General features: G+C 38.5%; 1 protein-coding gene and 1 long non-coding RNA gene across 23 annotated transcripts in view; one reads left to right on the top strand and one right to left on the bottom strand.

The window, feature by feature from the left end:
* The window catches only part of LOC141386288 (uncharacterized), a 174,157-nt gene extending 148,714 nt beyond the window's left edge, over positions 1-25,443 (top strand). The window contains exons 3-4 of the long non-coding RNA XR_012407977.1: positions 24,222-24,312; positions 25,294-25,443. This is a non-coding gene — a long non-coding RNA (uncharacterized lncRNA). The remainder of the gene's footprint in view (positions 1-24,221; positions 24,313-25,293) is intronic.
* The window catches only part of lpp (LIM domain containing preferred translocation partner in lipoma), a 497,264-nt gene that overhangs the window by 151,513 nt on the left and 318,064 nt on the right, over positions 1-27,687 (bottom strand).

The raw sequence follows: 27,687 nt of genomic DNA, 5'->3' as shown, positions 1-27,687 counted from the left end.
AAACTTGCTTTCAGTTGTGTATAATACTAGAAGTTGTTTAGCCACTGTTTCCTTGGTTACTATAAGAGCTTGTGTAGCGAACGCAGACGCGGTTTCGCGTCGTCCGCCTCAGTTTCGGCCCTTGTTTTGACTCGGGAGGCGTGTCCAAACGCCAGGTAACCACTATATAGTGAGCACGCTAGCATTAGTCGGCAGGAGAAGCACTTTAGCAGCATCTAGACCAGCAGCCTGTAAGTACATTTAAGATTTGTTTCAGTTGTTGTGTATGGTTTGAGGACTTGTTTCCAGCTGTTTGTGTAAAGTTGTAGGACATTTAAACTTGCTTTCAGTTGTGTATAATACTAGAAGTTGTTTAGCCACTGTTTCCTTGGTTACTATAAGAGCTTGTGTAGCGAACGCAGACGCGGTTTTGCGTCGTCTGCCTCAGTTTCGGCCCTTGTTTTGACTCTCGAGGCGTGTCCAGCTGAATTCAATCAGCTAGTGCTTTGGGGCTATATAAACAACTAGTTCACCGCGGCAGCGGTGGCGGCAGCCTCGTGTGAAGACCGCCTCGTGTGAAGACCGACAAGGGTAAAGACCATCGACTCTACCTGCGCGACTCCACCGAGCAAAGACACCGACAAAGCACTTGAGTACTTTACTTTATTGTTTTACTTTACACTTATTTTTTGTTGTCAGTGCACTTTTATTATGTGTTTTCTAATTCCTGTTGTTACTAACACTCGCAAAACACGGGAGGTACGCTGCAGGCGTAATCCTCACAACCTTCGTTCAATACATGTATCTACTATTTCACAACTCTCTCTCTCCGTGGGCCTCTGGAATTGTCAATCAGCTGTTAACAAGGCTGATTTTATTACCTCCATAGCTACATATTCTGACTATAATCTCATGGCTCTAACTGAGACCTGGTTGAGGCCGGAGGACACTGCTACACATGCTACTCTTTCTGCTAATTTCTCTTTTTCCCACACTCCTCGTCAGACAGGGAGAGGGGGTGGGACTGGACTACTAATTTCCAAAGAATGGAAATTTACTCTGATACCGTCCCTGCCAACAATCAGCTCCTTTGAATTTCATGCAGTCACCATTATCCACCCCTTCTACATAAATGTGGTTGTCATCTACCGCCCACCAGGTAAATTAGGTCACTTCCTAGATGAACTGGATGTTCTTCTCTCATCTTTTTCTAATTTTGCCACTCCCTTATTGGTGCTAGGTGACTTCAACATTTATATTGACAAACCGCAAGCTGCAGACTTTCTGACTTTGCTTGCCTCTTTTGACCTAAAAAGAACACCTACCTCTGCTACCCACAAATCAGGTAATCAGCTAGACCTTATTTACACACGACACTGCTTCACTGATCAAACAATAGTGACTCCACTACAAATATCTGATCATTTCCTTCTGTCTCTCAACATCCACATTACTCCTGAGCCGCCACACACTCCAACACTGGTTACCTTTCGCAGAAACCTACGATCTCTCTCACCCAATAGACTATCCACCATTGTTTCAGACTCTCTTCCTCCATCTCGCAAACTCACTGCACTTGATTCGAACAGTGCCACTAATACACTCTGCTCCACACTAGCATCATGTCTAGACCGATTATGTCCTCTTGCATCCAGGCCAGCCCATGCCAGTCCTCCTGCACCCTGGCTCTCGGATGCTCTCCGTGAGCATCGCTCAAAACTTCGGGCTGCGGAGAGAATTTGGCGAAAAACTAAAAATCCTGCACATCTCTTAACATACCAAACTCTTCTGTCCTCTTTCTCAGCTGAGGTTACTTCTGCAAAGCAGACGTATTACCGTCTGAAAATCAACAATGCCACTAATCCTCGCCTACTTTTTAAAACATTTTCCTCCCTCCTCTATCCTCCTCCTCCACCCGCATCCTCTACACTTACTACTGATGACTTTGCTACATTCTTCTGCACCAAAACTGCAAAAATCAGTGCTCAATTTGCTGCACCTACAACAAACACGCAAGATACAACACCAACACCACACACACTCACCTCTTTTTCTCAGCTCTCTGAGTCTGAGGTGTCCAAACTTGTGCTATCTAGCCATGCAACCACCTGTCCACTCGATCCCATTCCCTCTCATCTCTTGCAAGCCATCTCTCCTGCAGTCATACCAACACTGACTCACATAATTAACACATCTCTTGACTCTGGTTTATTCCCCACTTCATTTAAGCAGGCTAGGGTAACCCCACTGCTAAAGAAACCCAACCTGGACCATACGCTACTTGAAAACTACAGACCAGTATCCCTGCTTCCATTCATGGCCAAGATTCTGGAGAAAGTAGTGTTCAATCAAGTCCTGGACTTTCTTACTCAAAACAATCTCATGGACAACAAGCAATCCGGCTTTAAGAAAGGCCACTCAACTGAGACTGCCCTGCTCTCGGTCGTGGAGGATCTCAGACTGGCTAAAGCAGACTCTAAATCATCAGTCCTCATTTTGCTGGACTTGTCAGCTGCTTTTGACACTGTCAACCACCAGATCCTGCTATCTACGCTTGAGTCACTGGGCGTTGCGGGCACTGTTATACAATGGTTCAGATCTTACCTCTCTGACAGGTCATTCAGGGTGTCTTGGAGGGGAGAGGTGTCCAACCTACAGCATCTAAACACTGGGGTACCTCAAGGCTCTGTTCTTGGGCCACTTCTCTTCTCCATCTACACATCCTCTCTAGGACCAGTCATCCAGAGACATGGATTCTCCTACCACTGCTATGCTGATGATACCCAGCTATAACTCTCTTTTCATCCTGATGATCCCTCGGTTCCAGCTCGTATCTCAGCCTGCCTGTTGGATATTTCACACTGGATGAAAGATCATCATCTTCAGCTGAACCTCGCAAAAACGGAAATGCTTGTAGTTTCTGCCAACCCGACTCTACACCATAACTTTTCAATCCAGATGGATGGGGCAACCATTACTGCATCCAAAATGGTGAAAAGCCTTGGAGTAACGATTGATGACCAACTAAACTTCTCTGACCACATTTCTAGAACTGCTCGATCGTGCAGATTTGCACTCTATAACATCAGAAAGATCCGACCCTTCTTATCTGAACATGCAGCTCAACTCCTTGTTCAAGCTCTTGTTCTCTCCAAACTGGATTACTGCAACTCTCTACTAGCTGGGCTTCCAGCTACCTCTATCAAGCCTCTTCAACTGCTCCAGAATGCAGCAGCACGAGTTGTCTTCAATGAACCTAAACGAGCACATGTCACTCCGCTGCTAGTCCGTTTGCACTGGCTGCCAGTTGCTGCTCGCATCAAATTCAAAACTCTGATGTTTGCCTACAAAGTGACTTCTGGCCTAGCACCTTCTTATCTGCACTCACTTCTGCAGATCTATGTGCCCTCCAGAAACTTGCGTTCTGTGAATGAACGTCGCCTCGTGGTTCCATCCCAAAGAGGGAAAAAATCACTTTCGCTCACGCTCACGCTCAATCTGCCCAGTTGGTGGAATGAACTCCCTAACTGCATCAGAACAGCAGAGTCACTCGCTATTTTCAAGAAACGACTAAAAACTCAACTATTTAGTCTCCACTTCACTCCCTAATCTGCAATTGCCTCTTTGAATATCACACTAACTGTATAAAAAAAAAAAAAAAAAAAAAAAAAAAAAAACTACTAACACTTCCCTTCTTAGACTTTACAGACCTGAAACTTGCCTTTAGTACTTATTCATTGTTGCTCTTAGTTGTGTAAATTGCTTCCTTGTCCTCATTTGTAAGTCGCTTTGGATAAAAGCGTCTGCTAAATGGCTAAATGCAAAAAGGCTGGTCGTGTATGAAAGACAAATACATAATCTTGTTTTGTTTTTTTGTGTCGTGTTTCCAGACCCTCGCTTTGTTCATGAATTTTTGCAGTTAGTCAGCTGAACCGATCTCTTTGCCTGTGACTCGACTACTCCTTTGGATTGCCCTGTATGATACTGTTTGCTCCTGTGTTTGACCATTGCCTGCTTGTTCATTTTCTGTTTAAATAAAGATGCTGCATTTAGATCCCTAACTTCGTTGTCAGAACTGTATGTTACAGGTAAGAACACAAGACAATGCAGGTAATCAATTGTTTTAACACCACATCTAGACTTCCTCAGAAGTTCAGCTCAATACAGGGTAAAAATCTTCTCTCGGCACACAAATGTTGAGTGTCTCATCATTTAAAGGGCGCCAAATCATTTTAAAGGTGTTTGGACAGAACTGTATGTAGATATAGTGTGTTTACAGTCATATTGGGGTGATATAAACAAAATGAGAGTCTTTTTTAAATTTCTTAATTTTTTAAAATAGGATCCAAATCCCTTCCATTTTGAGGCCCATCGCAACAACTTGTAGAATTGTGGTTTCCTGACCACTGAATTGATGGACAGCTGCGTATTAACATATCTCCATAGTAACGCATATAATCGTATCAACAAGTCAGGACAACTTGGATTAAATGATCTGTTCAGCTCTCTTTAATCATCAATCATTATAAATCATCAAATGTGATCAAGAAAAAAACAGTGCAAAGTTAAACGTGCGTGCTTTGTGAACTTTGAAACGACATTGTGTGTGACTTATGGAAAGGCAAGAATTAATTCCACAAAAAAATACATCAAATAATCATTGAGAGAGTTCTTACTCTAGTATTTCTCACAAATGTTACGTGAGATCTGCTTCATGTCTGTCACTGTGCTGTTTATCTGATGCAGCCGAGGCATAGATTGAGGCACAATCTGACAGGCACTTGGGAACGGTGAGTGGGGAGAAACAGCCTTAAAGGAACAGGCCACAAAAACAGCTACATAGTGTTCAGAGCAGAAAATTCCAACATTTTTAAAGGTATAATAAATAATCGGATGGGTGTTTTGAGCTGAAAGTTTACAAACACATTCTGGAGACACAAAAGACTTATCTTAAATCTTGAAAAAGAGGTAAAATAGATGCCCTTTAAGAGAATTTAGACTGAAAGTTCTGCAGTGACCAAATCTTCATTGGCATAATAAATCACAAGATCAGAATCACAATATCCATCCGCCAGTAGTTTTCATTTAGAACAATGACTGCCATCACATATCCAAACAGGTAAAGCAGTTACTTGCAGCTGAAGACACTGATATAACATCATGTCCCATGATTGAGTTGAATTCATCAAAAGTAAAGGCCTTTAAACTTCCTACTCATTACTGACTGCAACAACCTTGAATGTCAGATGTAATCTAATAAATTTTGAATGATTAAAAAAAAAAACTTTCAGAACAATCTTCCCCCAATAATGCAACAAACATATAAAAAAATAATCCAATAACAAAAAATTAAAGCAGCAGTTAATAAATCCAATAACATTTTAGTATGATACAGTATAGTGCATCAAATGACTTTTCAACCTTTCGAGGGAATTTCCTTTAAATGCTTATTTAAATTAGATTTTTCGGCATTTGCACAGTGCATGTGACTGGGATTACGTAAATGTTGTTTTAATGGCAAACTGTATCCCAGTAATCGACTAACATGACAATGCTCAAAAAAAACCGTAATTAGATTGAATGTCCTAATTAGATTTAATGCCCTCGTGATTAGCATTCCAATAAAAAACAAACAACAAAGCATTGAAACATTCATGTTGAAGGTGTTCAAGAAAACGTATGCTGTTTTGGGCAGGTAACATGTCCTCCATCTGACCCATCGGTGCTCGACAACCCACACAGACCCATGATTCGAGAGCTCTTCTCACGGAGGCGGCAGGAAAGGAAGCAAGAAACAGAGCAGTGACAAATGACAAGTCATGATTTTACAGTCTCCGATCCAGTCCGTCAGCGCAAGCCGCCTGGGCAAATGAAGAATCTTGACAGAGGTTTATGAGCGAGAGGCAGAGGAGAGACAGTGACGGGAAAGGCTTTAATTGAATGGAGCGCTTGGAGTGGGCCGGAGTGTCAGCACTTTAATTGTTGTTACAGAGTGGCTAGTGGTGTAACTCGCTCTATAAACACAATATAGAGACTAGACCAGAGTGGATGCTCACCAGAGACCCGTGCAGCTGAAAAACAATAGTGTTCAGTCTTTATGCAAGCAATTTCTGTGATGTCAAATGTAGATGTAAGGTAATTATTCACAATACTTTGAACGCCAAGTAGTTAATATCCCAAAAGACTGGACCAACAGCATGAAAAGCTCTCTGAAGAGAACCATAGATTTCAGATCAGCCTATAAGACCGTGAACTGATTATTTAAGTCTGAAGTTTAGTACAATTAAGAGCAGGAGACCCCAATAAAAGGCCTGTTCACAGGCTTGTATTAAATAGATTCCTTAACTTTGGATTAAAGTCAAATTAAGAGTAAGAGACCCCAATAAAAGGCCAATAAAATGTGGAACGTCTTCCTGACTGAAATGCTTTAATTTAAAGGATGAATACTGTCTGAAAACGTTTTTACTTGGAATTCAACAGAAGATAATCCTGCTGACAGCTTGAGAATACGGAGGCAAAAGCTGATTTTTTTTCTTTTTACTGTACCTTTAATGCTTGGTATTTTTAGATGTTCTTACATCTGAAAATCAGCTGACATACAGAAGAAAACACACAATTTATATTGCAATTAAAAGTTTTAAATGCAAGTAATTAATCATTTTATACTGCAAGTGCACATTAACCCTTTAACATAGAGTGCAGGTCAATTTTAAACTCATAGGGTATTGATAAAAAACATTTATAGAAAAGCATCAGTTTTAGAAGGAAGTAAACTTTGCAAATGCTTTAATGCACGGCAAAATACATGTCATTAGAATTCAAACACAGCTAAAAATCTTTATATTATTTTGAAAATAATAATAATAATAAGTATAATAATAATAATAATAATAATTATTATTATTATTATTATTATTATTATTCATGTCAGGGGGAAGAGTGAGACACCTTCCTGCCTTCTCTGCTCTGGAAGAAGTTCTTCAGAACACCAGCTCAGCAGCAGCCCAAGGCTTTGGCTGATGGTCACTATCGTTGGCGCCATGACAAGATGCTTAAGGCAATTGCTGAGAGCTGAATCTCAGCCATCAGTGCAAGCAAGTATCATTATGCTCCAAAGAAGGTAGTCCACTTCAATAAAGCTTGAGATAAACCCCTGCCCTGCCCACATTTATCAACAGGCCTCCTTAAAAAGCCTCAGACTGGCAGCTGCAGGTTGACCTGGGAAAACAGCTGAGGTTTCCTCATCACATTGCAACAACGTGTCTCTGACAGGTATAATGGTTACCTCAGAAGCTCCTTAACAGTTAATCATACTGGAGCTTTTGGTGCCTTTGGAAGAGCGTATTGAAGAAGCCAATGAAAGGAAATGCACTAAGTACTGTACCAGGACCTGGAGGAGGAGTGCAGGGAGGGAGGCTGGAGAACTTTCTATAAGCCCAAAGATGTTGGTTCACCTTCGGATGGGGAACTCCAATGCTATGTGGAAACTTCCACAATGGGGTTTTCGTCAGATTCCAATCATCTGAAAAAGTAAAAAATCGGGCCAATGAAATGCTAATGAGTTGGGAGCGTCAGCGTGCACAACTGGCTTCAATGACAATCAGTCATACTATAAAGATGTGGCTAGTGCATTGCTCTACATCCTTTTTGCTTCCAGAGCCTTTCACGAGCTTCTGAGAGTCTTTGAGGGTATCTCCAACCTGTGTCTAAAGAGCGAGATCGAAAAGCAGCTTCTCCTGGTCCATAGCGCGTATACGCAGTGGCAGACGGTCGAGCTGGGTTTTTCTCCCTTGCCTGGCGTTCTTTTGGTCCAGTCCTCCAAGAGCAGTTTGTATATATATAAAAAAAGCTTTCCTAATAGAGCAACACAGTTTTGCAGCGCATCCTTTTCAAGAAGTTGCTCCGACCATACGTATCTGGATGCGGGGGTCTTCTATCCCCGGATGATGGGCATAAGCACAGCGTTTCATGTCTGTGGATCCAGCATGTTAATGCGGTGCTTGCGGGCAGTGCATGCCGTCACTGTGATGTCATGTCTGTTGCTCAGTTAAGATCGCGGCTCGCTCTTGCAAAAGAGCGACCCACCCCAGTTGTCCCCCGCACTGGGGTTGGCATTCGGGCAGATCTGAGGATTACAGTGGGAGTAAATCCGGCGCCTTCGGGCTGCAGACCTCTCGCTCCTCTATGCGCTCCATCCAAGCTTCAGGTGAAGAGAAGCGCTCCGTCTTCGGATGGTCGCTTTCTCACTTGATGACACAGAGGATCAGATGTCCATCGCTGCATCGGCGGATGGGCTGTCATAGTCTGATGAGGATGCGAACCTGCTCGCTCCCTCCCAGGAGGGTGGAAAGCATGGCGTTGGCATCTAAAAAGCAGACATGATGGCCGTGCTTTCCCGGGCTGCTTCGGCCATGGGCCTGGTGATGGTTTATCCCCCAGCCCCGCGACCGGATCGACTAGATGGGTGTTATGTGGAGGATATAAGGAGGCAAGACCTTCAAAGCCTTTCGTCACCTTCTTCCCGGAAGTGTAAGCTCATGCAGTTATGAGGGCACTTTTTTCTGCCCGATCTTCATTCGCTTCCATCCTCACCATCCTTGGAGGGTAGGCTGTCAATGTCTGATGAGGATTCAAGCCTGCTCCACCCTCCGGGTTGATGAGCGTGGTGTCAAATGTAGAAGCAGACTTTATGGCTGTGCTTCCCCAGGTTGCTTCGGCCGTGGTTCTGGAGATGGCTTATCCCCCAGGCCCGCGGCCGAACCAACTAGAGGGTTGTGAAAACCCTTCTTTCTGGATGCGCACTTTAGGCTTACGCAGTGTGCTGCATGTGCCTCCACCCTCACCTTGCATGCAATGGCCACCTACCAGCGCTACCAAGCGCATGCGCTGGCCCAGCTGTGCGAGGATGGTTCCGACCCAGGACTGGGAATGAGCTTCACAGCCTGGGAAGGACGATGGTCACATTACTGGCCAGGATTGCCACCTCAGGCTAAACCTGGTGATGTGCTAGATGTTGACAAAGTTCGCTTTCTTAACTAACCCATATCCCAGGCTGGCCTGTTTGGCGACACCATTGGTAAAGGAGCAGTCGGAGGGGATAGGTATATAATCTATCGGCTGGATCGTAAGACTGCTCCCTCCCACCGAGCCATCCACATCCACTGCTTTTCGCCGAGGGCGCTCGCTTGTAGCTTTTTGCTCCGCCGCCCCGCCTGCGCCTCCAGCCAAGCGGTTGCGCCGAGCATCTCGCAGGCAACCAGCAACCCCCCGCCCACCCCCTTCACCGCCCCAGGGTGCCGCTAAGTTCAGTAAACTGACCGCGAAGCATCCCTGAGATGGGCCATCTGGAGAGAAGGGAATTTGCTCTTTCCCCGCTAGAGGGCAGGGCTCTTCATTTAATGGCATATATATAAGACAAAAAAATGCCACCAATTGCTCAAAGAAAGTGAATTTTTCCCCTTACCCGGATGTGACAGCTCAAACACTGCCAGTCTGGGACGCTATGCTTTCCAGCTCGCTGGATCGGTGCATTTCGCATATGGCTTACAGAGCGCGAGAGAACGGTCTCCTTTTCGGGGCTAGTCCACAGGCTGTCACCAGGTCTCCCCTCCTTGGGTAGCAGGTGAACTCCGCAGCGTCCTCTCTATCGGGACTGAACACTTTGCTCCGATGGGTTACTTTAGTAACCGTAGCGATGTAGAGGTTTTGCAAAGCGTTCACTTTGCTAATTCGTTTAGGCATAAACTGGGGTGGCAAAGAAAAGAGACAAGTGAAACTGCAGAAAAGGCCACAAGGTGCACCCACACTATGCTATCCAAACCGTGGCCAGGCGCATTTCCTGGTTCATTTGAGAAGTAAGTGCTCTGAATCGGGCTCATGCGCGGTTAAGTTGGTCCAAGGCAACTGTACCTAATGTGAGTACGCCCTAAGAGGGTTGATTTGTGGACTGCTGCTGAAATGCAAGGCGGGACTTGACCAATTCTGGTTCACCTGGATGAGAGTGTATGATGTTGATAGACCCGAAACACCCAATAATCCCAGGATACATCCCTAAGGATGTTTCTAGCATAAGATAATAATAATAATAATAATAATAATAATAATAATAATAATAATAATAATAATAATAATAATAACAACCAACAAAACATTTGTAAATATATTTGATTTTGTTTTGTCAATAAAAATGCAGTAATACCAATGTAAAAGCTTGGTAATACTCTAAATGATATTTTTATTCTTATTCTTTTTACATTCACTAATATTGAGAAGTTTCTAGTCAGATACACAATGTTCTAAATTATTATTTTTAAATAAATTAATGATTAAAAATATTTCAAATAATAAAATTAGTCAGACCAAAAAAACAGAAACTGACCCAAAAATGCAAAAACAAATGCAGATTTTGAATGTATTAAAAGGGTAAAAATGGTTAAAAAGTTATGGTTAAGACTATTTTAAAATACATATTGTTCAATAACAAATAAATGAATGAATGAATAAACGAATGAATGAATGAATGAATGAATGAATTAGCAATAAATAAATCTGTTTTTAACAAGTTCACTATATTATATAAGGTATGTTATAAGACTGACATTTTTACTACTGAAAATTCATTCTTGCCTTCATAAACACCAATTCCATTTTAAAACATTCACGTAATCACTATCCTTTGGATTTTTCAGGATTTACCACAGTGCAATGAACCGCCAATTACTCTGACATGTGTTTTAAGCAGCAGATGCCGTTCCAGTCACAACCCAGCACTGGGAAACACCCATAAATTCTCATTTCTCAATTTATATTATTTTCTCCACAAATTGTATCTCTGATAAATGATGCATTACTTAAAACTTTCCAACATCTTACCAACCCCGCAATACTGAATTGTAATATAAGAACACACTCCATGCTAACATCCTGGATGAGTTTTCAAATGTATGGCCTTCAACATTGTTCAGCACACATTCACTTTCAACACTTCAGACACTCATCACTCAAAGACAAACAACATCATTCAACCACAAATCAAGAGTGGAACACACTAAACAGAAGCTGTGGTTTTAGAAGTTTTGCTCAGTAGAGGATCTGCAATTTAAAAGTACAGTTAACCCAAATGTGACCCAAAAGTTACATTCAATCGCTTTTTTTTCTTCAGAGAAAAGCAAAAGACAATATTAAAACTGTTTCTGACCATAGTTGGAGTCATTTGGGGCCAAAACAACACTGGACCCTTTGACACTGAGCGTAATGTCAGGTGTGCTGTCTCTTTCTGACTGTGTTTCTGTATCTGTGACCCCTGCGTACCCATTTGGATGATACATGGACAACAGTAGCTGAGGAAGCACTCAACTTGTGCTAAACTGTGTGGAAGGCTTCAATAATGCACAAGTCCTACAGGCTATAGGGCTCACATGACTTAAAATGGCTCCTTCAGGCTTAATGTCTTCCTCTTAGACAAAAATTTGTAAACAAACAAAGTGTCAGGGATGTAAACATTGAGAAAGATTGTGTGACTGAGACTACTCTTCACTTTAGCTCCTTTTAGTTTAGTGCTAACTTGGGGTAGGAATCTACAGGAGCCTGGTGATCAGAGAGTGAGTCTTCTTTTCTTTATTTTAACAGTTACTGACCAATCAGCATCGATGAGTCAAAATGTAATTTATAATCTAGCTTAATTCTATTTTAAAAATATATTTTTTCTATAGTAGTGTTTCATTATATGTTAGAAGCGGTGCTGTGCTGCTTATAACTTTTAAAACCTAAAAAAAGACAAAAAAAAAAAAAAAACATTTGTACACAAGTATTCACAGCCTTTGCCGTGAAGCTACACACTGTTTTCACTGATCATTTTTAAGATGTTTCAGCAGCTTTATTTGGAGTTCACCTTTGGTCAATTCAGTTGATTGGACATGATGAGGCATACACCTGTCCATATAAGGTCCCAGGGTTGACAGTGCATGTCAAAGCACAAACCAAGCACAAAGACAAAGGAAATTGTCTATAGACCTCAGAGACAGGATTGTCTCAAGGCACAAGGCTGGGAAAGCACAGTGGCCTCTATCATCCGTAGGTGGAAGATGTTTGGAACCACCAGGCCTCTTCCTAGAGCTGGTCGGCCATTCAAGCTGAGTGATTGTTGGAGAAGGGCCTTAGTCACGGAAGTGATCAATAACTTAATGATCACTCTGTCTGAGCTCCAGCGTTCTTTTGTGGAGAGAGAAGAACCTTACAGAAGGAAAACCATCTGTGCAGCAATCCACCAATCAGGCCTGTATGGTAGAATGGCCAGATGGAAGCCACTTCCCACCTGGAATTTGCCAAAAGGCATCTGAAGGACTCTCAGACCATAAGAAACAAAATTCTCTGGTCTGATGAGACTAAAATTCTCTTTGGATTGAATGCCAGGGGTTACGCTTGAAGAAAACACGTAACCGCTCATCACCAGGCCAATACTATCCCTACAGTGAAGCATGGTGGTGGCAGCATCATGCTGTGGGGTTGTTTTTCTGAAGCAGGAACTGGAAGACTAGTCAGGACAAAGGGAAAGATTAATGCAGCAATATACAGAGACATCTTGAATGAAAACCTGCTTCAGAGTGCTCTTGACCTCAGACTGGGGCGAAAGTTCATCTTGTGAATGTCCTTGAGTGGCCCAGCCAGAGCCCAAACCTAAATCCTATTGAACATCTCTGGAGAGATCTGAAAATGGCTGTACACCGCCTCTTCCCATCCAACTTGATAGAGCTTGAGAGGTACTGCAAAGAGGAATAGGCAAAAATTCCCAAAGACAGGTGTTAAGCTTGTGGCATCATATTCAAAAATACTTGAGGCTGTAATTGCTGCCAAATGTGCATCAACAAATATTGAGCAAAGGCTGAGAATACTTATGTACATGTGATTTTTCAGATATTTTAGTTTTAATAAATTTGCAACAATTTCAAAAAATCTTTTTGTTCACATTGTCATTATGGGGTATTGTGTATAGAATTTTGAGGAAATACATTAATTTAATCAATTTTGGAATATGGCTGTAAAAAAAAAAATGTGTAAAAAGTCAAGCGCTATGCATACTTTCCCAATGCACTGTACGTTATTTATATTAATGTAAAAAATTTGATTGCTAATGTCCATGTAAACATACTCAATGTCCAACAAAACCCAATAGAACATTCCACAATACAGGCAAAGGGTCACATCAGGCGGAAACTCTCATAAAACAAGAAACAGTCTAAGACCAAAACCAGGCCCAGAACCAAATTACAGTGGATTAGGATAAATTTTCTGGGGGGTGACTGTCCTGCTGGAAAGCACCACCAGTCTTACAAATAAAGTCTGATACATAAAACATTGTTCTAGAACTTCACAGCTCTTTCTAAATGAATTTTAGGATATTCAAGCATTAATGTTATTCATGGTTGAGTGCTGTTCAGCAGAATGTCCTGACAAGAATGCCAAAATTGTCTAGTTTACTCTGTTTATTTCTTTTACTTTGCATTGAAATGTTTTTCTTTCTTTCTTTCTTTCTTTCTTTCTTTCTTTCTTTCTTTCTTTCTTTCTTTCTTTCTTTTTTTCTTTCTTTCTTTCTTTCTTTCTTTCTTGCTGTTGTTGGGAAGTAAATTGAGGGCCCTCATTTAGCAAATACTGTATTTTGTTTCCTTTGTAAAATCATGTGGCTTCTCTTCAATATCTGTACAAATTTTTCCAAGTTTCAGACCTATGAATTAAGCTCCCAGCTGTGTCTCTAGGAAATGTTGGTGTCTTCTTGTAACCACAGACTTTCTAATGCAATAAAGCAATCTTCACTATAGCTTTTGTGTGACCTGCTCAGCTTTAACACATGCACGGGGTAAATTTACTTATGTGTAACAGTGCAAGCTGATTTAACCTTGTTAAAGAGTTTCCATGGGCCTAACTATGTTTCAAGACACTTTTCCATTCAGCTTAAATCACAACTTTAAATAGTGTTTAAAAAGCTTAGTTGCAAAACAAAAACAACATTCATGTTTTCATTTTCCTTCAGCTTAATCACTTATTTATCAGAGGTCACCAAAGAGGAATAAACCTATTCCAGCAAATGTTTAACACAGCAGATGCCCTTCGAGCTGCAACCCAGTACTGGAAAACACCCCCTTACTCTCGTATTCACACACATTCATACACTAAGGTCAATTATGTTTTCCCAATTCATCTATAGCGCATGTCTTTGGACTGTGGGGGAAACCGGAGCACCCGGAGAAAACCTATGCGGACACAGTGAGAACATGCAAACTCCACACAGAAATGCAAACTTGCTCAGCTGGGACTTGAATATAAAAAATGTCACTAAACTGTTTATATTAAAAATAAATAAACTTCTCTCTCTCTATCTCCCTCTCTCTTCTGATAAAAAAAAAACTTGCATTTGTAAATGGATTCAGTCTCAAGTTGAATACTTTTTTAAAAACTATATTCATATTCACATTAATATTATTATTATTACTACTATTATTATTATTATTATTATTATTTTTATTATCAATAATAATAATATTAATATTTTTAACTTTTATTTGTGAGGTGACATTCCATGTCCCAAGAGCCAGTTTCTGTGCCTGACAATCGGGTTGTCGTGGTCCTAACCTTTGGCCACCACCCGTTCCACAAGGTCGGGGACAGTACCTCTAGAATGGGCAACTGGGATGGTGGTTCCCTTTTTAAGAAGGAGGACAGGAGGGTGTGCTCCAGCTATAGGGAGATTACCCTCCTCATTCTCCCTGGGAAAGTCTATGCTAGGGTACTGGAGAGGAGAATCCGGCCGATGGTTGAACCTAGGATCCAGGAGAAACAATGCTGTTCCTAAATGTTTGGTAACGCTGTACTAAATGTTACTTCTAAATAATTATTTTCCCTCTTCCTTTTTTTAAACATACAATAACATTTATCTAAAACAGTAGTTTTAAAGCATTAAAAGCTATTCTCTTTTCCAGGGTCATGTGAGTTACTGACCTGCTGTAATCAACATTAACAAGCACAATTTAGCCCTGACACTAGTCAATACAAACACATGCCGCCAGTGCTAAGACAAACTGTTACAACCTCACAAGGGTCCTGTGCCACAAATACACTACTCCTCAGTCAACGAGCCTTTACCACAGCCAGTGGAAACACAAGTAATGTACTTCATTCTCTCACATTCTCTCTCAAACAAGAAGGAAGAGTGAAGACGACAGTGTTGGGAAAACAGTGCAAATCGTGATGGTTATGGGAGGAGAGGCATCAATATTTTATTGTGAATACTGTACTGCTCCCCAAGTGCCACTCAAACAGCCCAGTCCATAAAAGCTCTTAAGCGTAATATTTATAGCTAATTTTAAAGCCTCTTGTGGAGGTTAAAAGGGGAATATTATGCCTCACATGGCCAAAAGGTCATGGGTGGCATTAAGTTCAGAGCAGAAGGAAATGGCAGTGACTGAAGGAAGTGAAAGTGTTTCAAAAGCAGGAGGACTGATGAAATTCCCAACACACAGTTTTTAACAATGTTTTTAAACAGAGAAAGGTATGAAGATTCCCAAATAATGCCTGCTCAAATGGATAGCGATAATTATAATTATAAAATAATTTACATTTTCATTACTGTCATCGCTCACTTACCATCATGTCATTCCAAGACCTTCTCACAGAAGTGAAACACAGAGACTATTTCCATGAATATTTTTTTAAAGGGATAGTTCACTCAAAATAGAAATTTACTCACCATGTACAAAATAGTTTCTAACATTATTCTAAAAATGTTCCTTTGTGTTTGACAGAATAAACTGCAACTGATTTTAAACACTAAAAGGGTGAGTAAATGATGACGGAATATTTATTTTTATTTATAAAAGAGAAGATTCCACTTTTATTTAGGAAATATGTCATTTTATAAGCCCCCTAGAGAGCTAAACAGTTTAGTTTTACCATTTTTCAATGCTTTCAGCCAATCTCCAGGTCTGGTGGGATTGGTATTGTCCCTATACAAAACGGTTATGGTGGAAAGTATCTAAATTTATAAATGATAAAGAGCTGTCAAATTTTCTTTTACTGTATGAATATAAGAATGACAAGTTGGAAAATGAAGCTTATGTTATTAATCTTCTGATTATACTTACCAGGTATCACATCAATCACTGTAAATTTAGCAATCAGAAACCTCTTTTTTAGTGGTACTTAAAATACCAAACATTTATATACCATTAAATAGCATTAAGGAGAGTACAAACAAAAAAGCTGTTGAAACTGTGTATTTGTGGGACACTTTTAAGTTATTGTGAGTTAGCAAAGCCTAGCATTATTTTTATCTGTATTTTTCTTTTCATGTTTCACCTCTGGCATTGTTTGTATGTTTTGTTGCATTAAAAAAAAAGGGTTTGGTGGGAACACTTTTAGCTTACTTCAGCAATGATAATTAAATCGTATTAGACCAATAGCATCTAACTTAAATACAGTGCTCAGCATATACAAGCGCACATCTCACAAATTTATCTTTTAAATTAATATTTTTTAATTGAAAGCTATACAATATTATATTTCTGCATATAATTTAGATTTGTCAGTACTGAAGCCAAATCTGGAGCTTATCTAACAAAATAACTTACGATAACGGTCCAAAAACTACTACAGCCACATTTATATGTTTTAAAAAATTATAAAATGCAAATTTAAAAATGAGGAAAAAGCTAATAAATAAATAAATAAATAAATAAATAAATAAATAAAATAAAGTAAAAAAGGAAAAATTGTTGAAATTTGTAGGTTGTATTTTTTTTCAATATTTTGCTTGAATTTAATTGTATTATCTTTTAATTTCTAAACATGTTTGGTGACTAACATATTATTTTAATAAATATACCTGTTTAATAAATCTGTTTTGTTAACATGCACCAACATGCATTGCCTATATTCACTGAGAAATTGATAAAAATAGTGATTTTCAAAATGGGGTGTACTCAATTTTGATGACCATTGTGTATCAAAAAATAGTTTTGATATTTTTTTCTATTACTGCGTAATATCATTAGGCCTGCTGCAGCAAAGGTACAGGAGCATAGTTTCTTGATTATTATGCTGGAATGATGAATCAGTCTAGAAAATAACCCTTTTTAACCAGGGTTCTTGCACCATTTTAAAAGTAAAATTTAATGCTTTTTAAGACCTCAACAAATACAAATTAAGACCCCAAAATTTTATAATTTCTTTGGAAGAGGCAACTCATTTTAAAGTCCTCGTTAGATTTCAATAAAGTGTGCCTTGTTACAATATGGATAACCCACAGTACCTGCCTTTTGGGTGTCTGGTGGTGAAATGAAACTGTGACTGTGAGGGGCGTCTGAACTAAAGCTGTAATCAGGCTATAAAAGTTAGGCCCGATAGAGTCCAAACCCGACAAGTACATTTTGATCGACAGCTTTTTAAAAGCCCGAACCCGTTTATAGCCCGACATTAGTCAAATGTGCACATGCACACAGCTCTTTTGTCTTTTTTCATGAATGTGTTGTTTATATGGGTTAACATTACTTATTCATAACATAGGCTATAGGCCACTTGGAAGTTGGAACAAAAAAATAAAATAAGCCCTCTGTTACATCTCAACACTCTAAATATTCCTGGGTACATACACTTAGCCTTTAAATTGGCCAACGCATCAATAAAAATAAGTCTTTCCTAACAAATTAAATTAAAATAAAATATAAATGATGGCGGGTATTTGGCAATCACGAAATGAAGATAAAGGCTCAGTGGGATTTTTTTTGCCAATTTTCTTCACTATAAGGTGATGGTGAAGCTGAATAATAAAAAAAAATAATGCTAACATTGGCCTTCATACTCTGACTATATTATGATTTTATGGTTTTATTAATATTTAGTTATAATTTGAAATTCTTTAACGTTACTCATCAAGATTAGGCTGTGTTTTTGTGGGGGAACATTACTGAATCCACTGTAAATGGCTTTGTTGCAGTCCTGCTCTCACTGAGCAGCACTGAACACAATTTTACGGTACTTCACAATTTTAACCGCTGTCAAAATTCGCTCTTTTTGACATCTCCGTCATCATTTGTTTCACCTTTGCAGGGATGGATTTTAATGTTGTAACAAACAATTTGATTACTTCCTCGAGCTAATCGAAATGCACCACATGACTGTTCATTTACTGCACAAGCCCGGCACAACACCATCTAAAATGATAAAAATAAACTCTGAACCCAACAGAGATTTTCAGCTCTAGTCGGAACTAGTAACATTGTTAGGTCAAGCTGCAAACAATGCAGGGATTGACCTGGACCCGCTATGACAAGCTGCTGCAATGTCTCGCTGCTGTTTTTTTCCTTTCATGTGCAACTCGACGACTTTGAGCCCCATGGTCCCTAACGAAAAGGTCTTTTCGTTAGGTTAGAATCTACACATTGCCTCATCGCCACGTCGCTAAATTTACACTTTCCCATCTTTGCATTTTGAACCTCACGTCAACAACCGCTTAATGACAGCACGCAGGTGCAGACAGATGTAAGCGTCTGTAGCCGACCTACCGTAATAAGCTAATAAATCTCATTTCTCTCATGTCTCAAACATACTAAATGAATCAACTATTAGATATTTTATGGTGGACCAATGTGCTTCCCTATCGTCATTAAGCACACCGGCTGAAAATGTAATACCTACAGCCATTTTACGGTAAAATTTAAGACAATTTAAGACCTTAATTTTCTGGATTTTAATTTAAGACATTTTAAGACTTTTTAAGGACCCGCGGGAACCCTGTTAACCATCATTTTTATCACATAATATAACTACAGTAGCTTTAAATAGAAAAAAAAAATATCTAAAGTCTTTTTTTTATATATTTATGATCAAGATGCTAAAGGTTCAATCTGATTCAATATTTTATGCTAAGCTAAGCTAAAAGTGTTCCCGGCATAGCCGGAGATCAGCTGAAATATCAAAAAAGGTAAAACTTAACTATAGGAGGCCTTTAGGTGGAGTAGGAGAGTCCATAGTCCGATTGATGTCATTGGTGATCTACATTATTTGGTTCATTAATAAACCATAGAGGATTCATTTTATGGGTAACTTTAAATCCATGCGAAATAGATCTGAAACTGAGAGCCATCAAAATGCATCAATAAGCATATGAAAAAGCACTTCACTTCAAGATGGAAGGCTTCATACTTTAATTTATGAAGAGTGTAGAGATTGTCCCTGTCTTATAAGGAGATTTTAAACATAAATTTATTTCTGCATTCTGTACATTTATGTGACTCTAGGCTTTCATGTTTAATTAAACAGTCAACTGTTGCAACTGCATTTTCAGCCCTACTGACTTCATTCGATTAAATTTTCATGCTTGTGAGAGAGGTCAGGGCAGACTTTTATCTTTTGGTTTTTTACTGTTGATTCCAAAAAAGATTATCTTAAATGAGTCCTCCATGTGCAAATCAAATCAAATCACTTTTATTGTCACATCATCAGCAGCACGTGAGCTATGATGAGTGAAAAGCTTAGGTGCTGGCTCCAGACAGTACAAAATACAGATAGAAACAGACAGTGCAAATAAAACGACAGTGCAAAATATGCACCCAACCACAGGCCACATTTGGGAATGTAAATTTCTCTACAAGCAAGTGCTAAGAAGCTGTGGTAAATCATTAAGATGTCATTCCCAAACCAAGTCAACATTTAAAAAATAAAATAAAATAAAAGTTTTTACATGGCTATATTCAGGCATTTATACATTACCAATCAAAAGTTTGGGGTCAGTTGGACTTTTAAATGTAAAATAAGCTTGTCCTGCTCATCAAGGCTACCTTTAGTCATATGATCTTTCAGAAATCCCTCTAATATGAATTATTATAGCTATTATTATTATTATTATTACTATTATTATATTATTATTATATATTATATACTAATGTTAATAGTAAAAAAAAGCAATGACCAGAGTACTAATTTCACTTAAAACAACATACAATAAGTAATAAATAAATACTTAATAAATGCACATTTTATAATGTTACTTTTTACATTTAATAAATGCCACCTTGATGAACAAATTAATTTTATTTGTTTACAGCCAAAATGTGTAAAGTATTTAAAATAATACTACAAAAAGGAAAAGATATGCTGACATTGCCACAAAGTCACCTCAGACCGTATCTAACTGGATACTGATAGATTGAGTTCACAGGCCTGTTGCACCTCAGATACAGTGGTAACTCTGGCTTTGACACACATTCTCACATTTGCTTAGACATTTCATTAGCTGTAACAGAGGTGGGAAAGCATTACAGACCTGAAACATCTAAAACAGGAACAAGCTAAATGTAGATGTTTAAAAAAAGTTATGCATTTCATCAGAGAATTTCCCTACCTATTCTGGGTCGACAGTGAGAACATGCTTGAATTGCTGACAAGGTCAGGGTCTTCTGTAAAATGGGGGAAAAAATCTGCTGACTTAGACTAGATCCGTTTTTTAAAGGTGATGTTTTACAACGTTAGAGAAAAAAAATCTATGGGATCTAAACCTTTCAAATGAACTTTCAAATAAAGGAAGTTTAAACCAGTGGACGGTTAAACAGCTTCCTCAATGGGCACTGATTGCTATTTAACTAGAAAGTCTTTGTTTTATACTAAATAATTACACAATGCTATATAAAAACTGTATTCCTTTTTAAATTATACAATTATTATGTAAAAATTGTTAATAAAACACACACTTTTGTGTGTTCATGTGTATGTCATGTATCATGTCATGTATCATGTGTATGCATATGTTTCAGTGTATTGTTACAGTATGCACTTGACAACCAAAACAATTTAAATAGTTTCAAGTATTAGCCTTGTACTGTATGCATACTACAGCATTTGTATTTGTTTTTGCATAATTATATGAACAGGAAGATCCAGCTGATGGTTGAACCTAGGATCCAGGGGAACAATGGGGTGTTCATCCAGGCCATGGTACACTGGACCAGCTCTATACCAGGGTGCTCGAAGGTTTATGAGAGTATGCCCAACCAGTCCACATGTGTTTTGTGGACTTGGAGAAGGCATTCGACCATGTCTCTCGTGGTATTCTGTGGAGGGTGCTTTGGGACTATGGGGTCAGAGGCGCTCTGTTAAGGGCTGTCTCCTTCCTGTATGAACAAAGTAGGAGTCTGGTTTGCATTGCCGGCAATAAGTCAGACTTGTTTCCAGTGCATGTTGGGCTCTGGCAGGGTTTCCATTTGTCACCAATTCTGACCAGAATTTTTATGGGCAGAATTTCAAGGCGCAGCCTTGGGCTGGAGGGGGTCCGGTTCGGGGACCACATGATTTCATCTCTGATTCGCAGACCACTGTATGTTTTTCTGTTGGCTTCATCAAACATGCACTGAGGCAGTTTGCTGCCGAGTGTGACATGGCTGGGATGAAAATCAGCACCTCCAAGTCCGAGACCATGATGCTCCACTGGAAAAAGGTGATTTGCTGTCTCCAGGTTGGAGGAAAGTCTTTACCCCAGGTGGAGGAGTTCAAGTATCTTGGGGTTTTGTTCACGAGTGAGGGAAAGATGGAATGTGAGATTGACATGCGGATTTGTGCAGCGGCAGCAGTAATGCTATCAATGTACTGGTCCGCCGAAAGGCAAAGCTTTCGATTTACCAATCAATATATTATCCTACTCTGACCTATGGTCATGAGCTTTGGGTCATGACCGAAAGGACAAGATCTCGCATACAAGCGGCGAAATGAGTTTCCTTCGCAGGGTGGCAGGGCGCAGTAAGTGTAGTGTAAGGAGCTCTGACACCGGGGAGGATCTCGGAGTAGAGCCGCTGCTCCTACACATCGAGGTAAGTCAGCTGAGGTGGCTCAGGCATCTGTTTCGGATGCCTCCTGGACGCATACCAAGGGAGGTATTCCAGGCATGTCCCACTTGGAGGAGGCCTTTGGGAAGACCCAGCACACGCTGGAAACACTATGTTTTTTTGCTGGCCTGGGAACGCTTCGGAATCCCCCCGGAGAAGCTGGAAAAAGTGCCTGAGGAGAGGGAAGTCTGGGGTTCTCTCCTAAGACTGCTGCCCTCATGACACGGCCCCAGAAAAGCGGTAGAAAATGAATGAATGAATATATATGAACATGGTTGTTTTGATAATGTTGTCAGCTACAAAAAAAACCTCAAAAAAATCTCAATCTTTATCTGTTAAAATGTATAATAAAAATATAAAATACGACCTATATATTTAATAATAATAAACACTGTTAACAATTTCCTGTAGGATCTACAGTAACTTACTGGCAACAGTTTGGCAGTAACTTACTGTAAATCAATTACAGCAAAAATACTGTATTTGCAATTACAGCATAATTTATCTTGCTGTATATTTATTTATAGTATTCCATAACTTTACTGTAAAACACATATTAATTCTCACAATGCAACTTTAAAATACAGTAACATACTGCATAAAGGGTCACACACACCAAAAGCGCCGCTCGATGATGTGCCAGGTAGCACCACAGAGCACCATGCATTTTAGAATTCTAAACATAGGTTTCTATAAGGATGCACACACCGGTGCCACAAGTCAGCAGCTGTCCACGGCACCCAGCCACGACTCAGGACACTGTACATATTGTGTCTGGTGTGCGATACTTTCAACTGTCATGTGTGCGCTGTGTCGTGGCGCCGAGCGGTGCATCCGGTGTGTGACGTCCTTAACTGTCCTACAGTAAAATACAGTCAAATACATAGTCAGTTAAATACTGTGTAATACCGTGTAAATTACAAAAATAGCTAATTGTGAGTTAGTTTCAACACTTTAATTTTAATTATAGCTCAAACATTTGCCTTTAAAAAACTGTAAAGTTATTTACAGTTTTAAGTTAAGTTACTTACTGTTTTACTGACAATTTAACCTATCAATGCAGTGACATATTACTTACCTCCATTTCTATCTGCCATTTTATCCAAAAATCAAATCAAACCACACAGCAGAATTTGTAGATAAACATTGATGGACTTGAACTTGTAAATTTGTCAAAAAGATGCCCATGAGACAGCAGGTACCAAAACAGGCTGGGGAATATCCAAAACTCATGTCTACTCTTGTCATAAAAATCTGCTTCAGAAAGTAGTTTACGCAGACCAAGATGTCAAAAAGCACAGAATGTTCACAAGTAAAGCAAACCCTTTCCAGTTTTGAACAATGTCTTACTCAGTGAGGCCAGTCAGGCCAGGTGAACAACATAATCAGTGACCATGTGACTTTTTCCCTTCAGTATCTAGTAAATCTTTCTAGTCTAGATTCTAAGGATGAGTAATTATTAATCAAAGATAAAGCTACACAAAAGTCTGTTTTAAAATCAAAATCTATTTGGTGAGACAATAACAGCATCTAGATAATTGTTATATGATAGTGAAAGCTGTTAGAGTAACTTCACCATGAACTATGGCCCGGTATTGTAAATGCTGAACATGAAAATACCATATGCAATAATGTTTTTACTATAAACTCAATACATAACTTCAGTCAAGGGGTTGTACAGCAATAAGTCCTTCTGTGAGATGATTCCATAGTTTTGTGATTATTAGTAATAAAAATGTTTTCAATGTAATAGCACGCTGATAAGCCGGTGTTCTGACGATTTGTCCGAGTTGTCAGATTGTCCTACCTCCCATTCAAAAAGTAGCACATTTTGATGCACAATATGCTCCCCATTAGATCTTGCAACAAGTGTAAATTTTAATGTGGAGTAGCTGTTATATTGCCCTAACCCCAACCTCAGAAATAATCAAATACAGTGTTGGTATCACAATCTGATGGGTGGGATAAAATGTCAGGACACTGGCTTTTATGAGGAGACTGTTTTATTCTGCTTCTGATTTAGATTTTAAAAGATGAAATTTGATAAAGAGGACATGGAGGCGCAGTGGGTAGCCCATTCGCCTCACAGCAAGAAGGCCGCTGATTCGAGCCTAGGCTGAGTCAGTTGGCATGTCTGTGTGGAGTCTGCATGTTCTCTCTGTGTTTGCGTGGGTTTCTTCCGGGTGCTCCGGTTTTCCAAACAAGTCTAAAGACATGCGCTATAGGTGAATTGGGTATGCTTAAATTGACCGTAGTTTATGTGTTTGTGAGTGAGTGTTTATGCATGTTTACCAGTAATGAGTTGCAGCTGGAAGGGCATCCACTGCGTAAAACGTGTGCTGGATAAGTTGGCGGTTCATTCCGGGGTGATGACACCAGATTAATAAAGGGACTAAGCCAAAAAGAAAATGAATGAATGAATAAATGAATGAATGAGTTAGATGAATTGGATGAGCCTGTCCGATTGTCAGTGAATGGCAAATGAAAATGTCCCTTACCTCAAAACTCTGTGCATTGTAAGAAAAAGAAAACACAATGTAAAGACAGAAGTGTAGCATGCTGTATTATAAAGTTTTTTTTTTGTGCAGTGACATCACTTTGAATGAGTCCGATGTACTATACATTAAACGGCAACTCAATTTCTCAAAAGATGAAGTTAAGATGCCGTTCTTTTATCCCACTTGGACGCTATGAAGATAAACTAAAGATGAAAAAGAGACTAAGACCTTGAGTATAGTGAGAATGAATGAATGAGAGCTTCTAAAAATGTCTGAGAGACATCACATTTTAGCCCAGTATATTCCTACTTTGTGTTTTATTATCTACTGTAAGCTATTTTTATATTTTATTGATAAATATAATGTATAAAAGTAAGAATTATTTATATTACTTCATACTGCATATCTATATACACCTAATAAGCTTTTTATATTAATGGACAATGCACAAATATTGATGTTTCACAATGTTTTTACAGTGCATTATTTGAATCTACCAAGCTTAGTTTACAATATTTACATTGCTCTACTTACATTTAATATAAATCCCAAATATCAAAAATGACAACAGATTGTTAAGATTTGATTAATGTCAATTTTTAGGTTATTGATAATTGCACTTACTTGGTTTCTACAGGTTTTCAACGTCAAATTTAAAACTTTTTAAAGAACCATAGGCCTGAAATTTCAGACTTATTTAGGGCTAGATGCTTAGGATTTTTCAATGACTGTTCGCAGTAAAAAATAAAATTCGAATTAGTAATTTCTCAGCCACATATTTTAAATAGTGTCAAAACAAGCAGACCTTAGAACCATTTATTTTTATTCAACAAAACTTAAACAAAAACTATTTAAAAACTAAATGTTAGACCAACATGCCGACTACAGTTATAATATTAGTTCGTTATTAGTTAGTAAGCTTTATTGAGATGTGTTTTTTATTGATTGGGAAGATTTACATAAACAAAGGAAAATTAAGACCAGTTTAAAATGCTTTAAGACCTACAAGACAATATTTCAGTGAATTTAAGACTTTAAGGCCTTAAATTGTGTTTTTTAATAGAAGTCATTTTAATACTTTTTAAGACTTTGCCGACACCCTGTTGACAGATTTCATTAATTCATTTTCCTTCGGCTTAGTCCCTGGTTTATCAGGGGTTATCACAGTGGAATAAACCACCATTTACTTCACAGAATTATGTATTTTTTATTTTAGGTGTAATTGTTTGTGTAATGTGTTTTATGGTTTTATTTTTAATTGCATCTTTAAGAATTTTTCAACTAATTACACTGCCTTGTCCTAATAGGTGGATTTAAAGGTTTTTGCAAAAAAAAAAAAAAAAAGCACAAGTGGATTTAGCTGATTTTTATGCAAAAGAAAATCTACCTTGTTAAAAAACAATTGTCTAAAGTGACAATTGAACGGCAATAAAAAAATTATTTTATTTACCAGCTAATAACATTTTTTTATTAAATTTTAAAATGACACTTTTGAACCTAATAATAGGAGCCTGATAGAAAATGCTCATTTACAAAGGTCTGATAGATTTAGGGAGTTTTGCATCTAAATTCTTTATATATATTTTTTTCGGATCTAAATCCAAATCTAACAAAAAATAAAAATCATTCATCTCTGTGAAATGATACTAGTATTACAATATTTTATTTCTTTGTTATGGTATTTGTTATGTTATTCTGTGATATAATGTGCCAGACAATTCCCAGAAAAAAATTATAATAAAAAAAATAATAATAAACTTCACATTCAACGTTGTGAGTGCAAAGGTAAAAAATGACAGAACTCAGACAAGTCTCTTGGATGCATCCTACTCTGTGTGTTTGAGTGTGCGAGTTTGTTTACAGGGACATGGGTTTGGCTGAAGAAATGAATGATGGAAGCAGATGGGGGTTTATATAATGACCCATTTCATTACATCTTGTTACACCCACAGAGCTCCAGCTAAAGCAAGGAGAGCGGCTTTGATAGGTTGGAAAGCATCAGGTTGAGTCAAAGCAGCAAAACAAATTTAGCTGCCACTTCATACACACAGAGTCGTTTAAGACCAAAGCAGGTCCCTTGGCTTCAAGTTTCAATGCACATGGGGAGAAAGTCCCTTTCCTTGAAGCTCAAAGCAGGAAGGAAGGGAAGAGCGCTTCTATTGATTTTTGAGAGAAGGCTCTGTGATTTGGGAGCACTGTGAACTAAGGACGCTGTAACTCTCTGCTTGTACAAGTGGAAGATTACAGACAGAGCTGCTGTGCCACTGGCCTCAGCTATAAAACCAGAGTCAATCCAACAAATAATTCATATAAGATAAACAGAGAGGAAAATAAAGGCCTGGCAGACATGCTCGGTGGAGAAAAAAGGTCAAATCTAGTTAATCAGCCAGAAGCAATGTGTGTTTGTGTGTGTGTGTCAGGGTTAAAGCAAATTTCACAACTTAAGAACAGGGTACGTTTGCAACAAACCAAAAATAATTTATATTCATTTATTTATCAATGCATATTTATTGAGGTCAGCAGTCAAAACAATTAACACACCATCAAATTACAGATCCTGCAATATGATTATCCTTGTGAGAACTGCTCCTATTGTCAAATGTGAAAGGCATCTATATTTTTCCTGTAAAGATACAATTTGTGCAAACAATTATAAATCAGACTAAATATAAAATATATCTTATTTATTTAATTATTTACTTATCAGATTATTCACTTTAATATTTTTAATCAATACATTATTGTAATCATGTGTATATAAGATTATAAAGTAAATAAAGTATATAAGTATATAAAGATTTATGTATGTTTTAATTTACACTTCAAATATTTGGTCACACTTTACAATAAGCTTGTATTAGTTGTATTTACTAACATGAACTAAAAATGAACAATACCTGTACATTTATTGATCATCAATAAATAATCATCAGGTTAATATTTACTAACGCATTATTAAAATTTAAAGCTAATAATAACCGTTGCACTGAGAGTTAGCAAGAATTCTATATAATTCATTAAAATAATGCACAAAGATGAATAAATACTGAAATAATGTAATGTTGTTAGTAAATAGATTAACGTACACTACATGACAACAAATAATAACCATGGACCCAAGATTCTCACAGAAATCAGTCAAGTTTGTAGAAGAAAAAATCATGATTTGGAATTACATTCAGTATGGGGGCGTGATAGAGATCTGAAGAGTGCACCGCAACATTAACAGCCTGATGTACCAAGACATTTGTGCTGCCCATTACATTACTAACCACAAAAGAGGGCAAATTCTTCAGCAGGATACGCTCCTTCTTATACTTCAGAATCCACATCAAAGTTCCTAAAAG

This window comes from Danio rerio, chromosome 6, assembly GCF_049306965.1.
Source record: "Danio rerio strain Tuebingen ecotype United States chromosome 6, GRCz12tu, whole genome shotgun sequence".
In the NCBI taxonomy this organism is placed as follows: Eukaryota; Metazoa; Chordata; class Actinopteri; order Cypriniformes; family Danionidae; genus Danio; species Danio rerio.
This window is presented reverse-complemented; position numbering and strand designations above follow the sequence as displayed.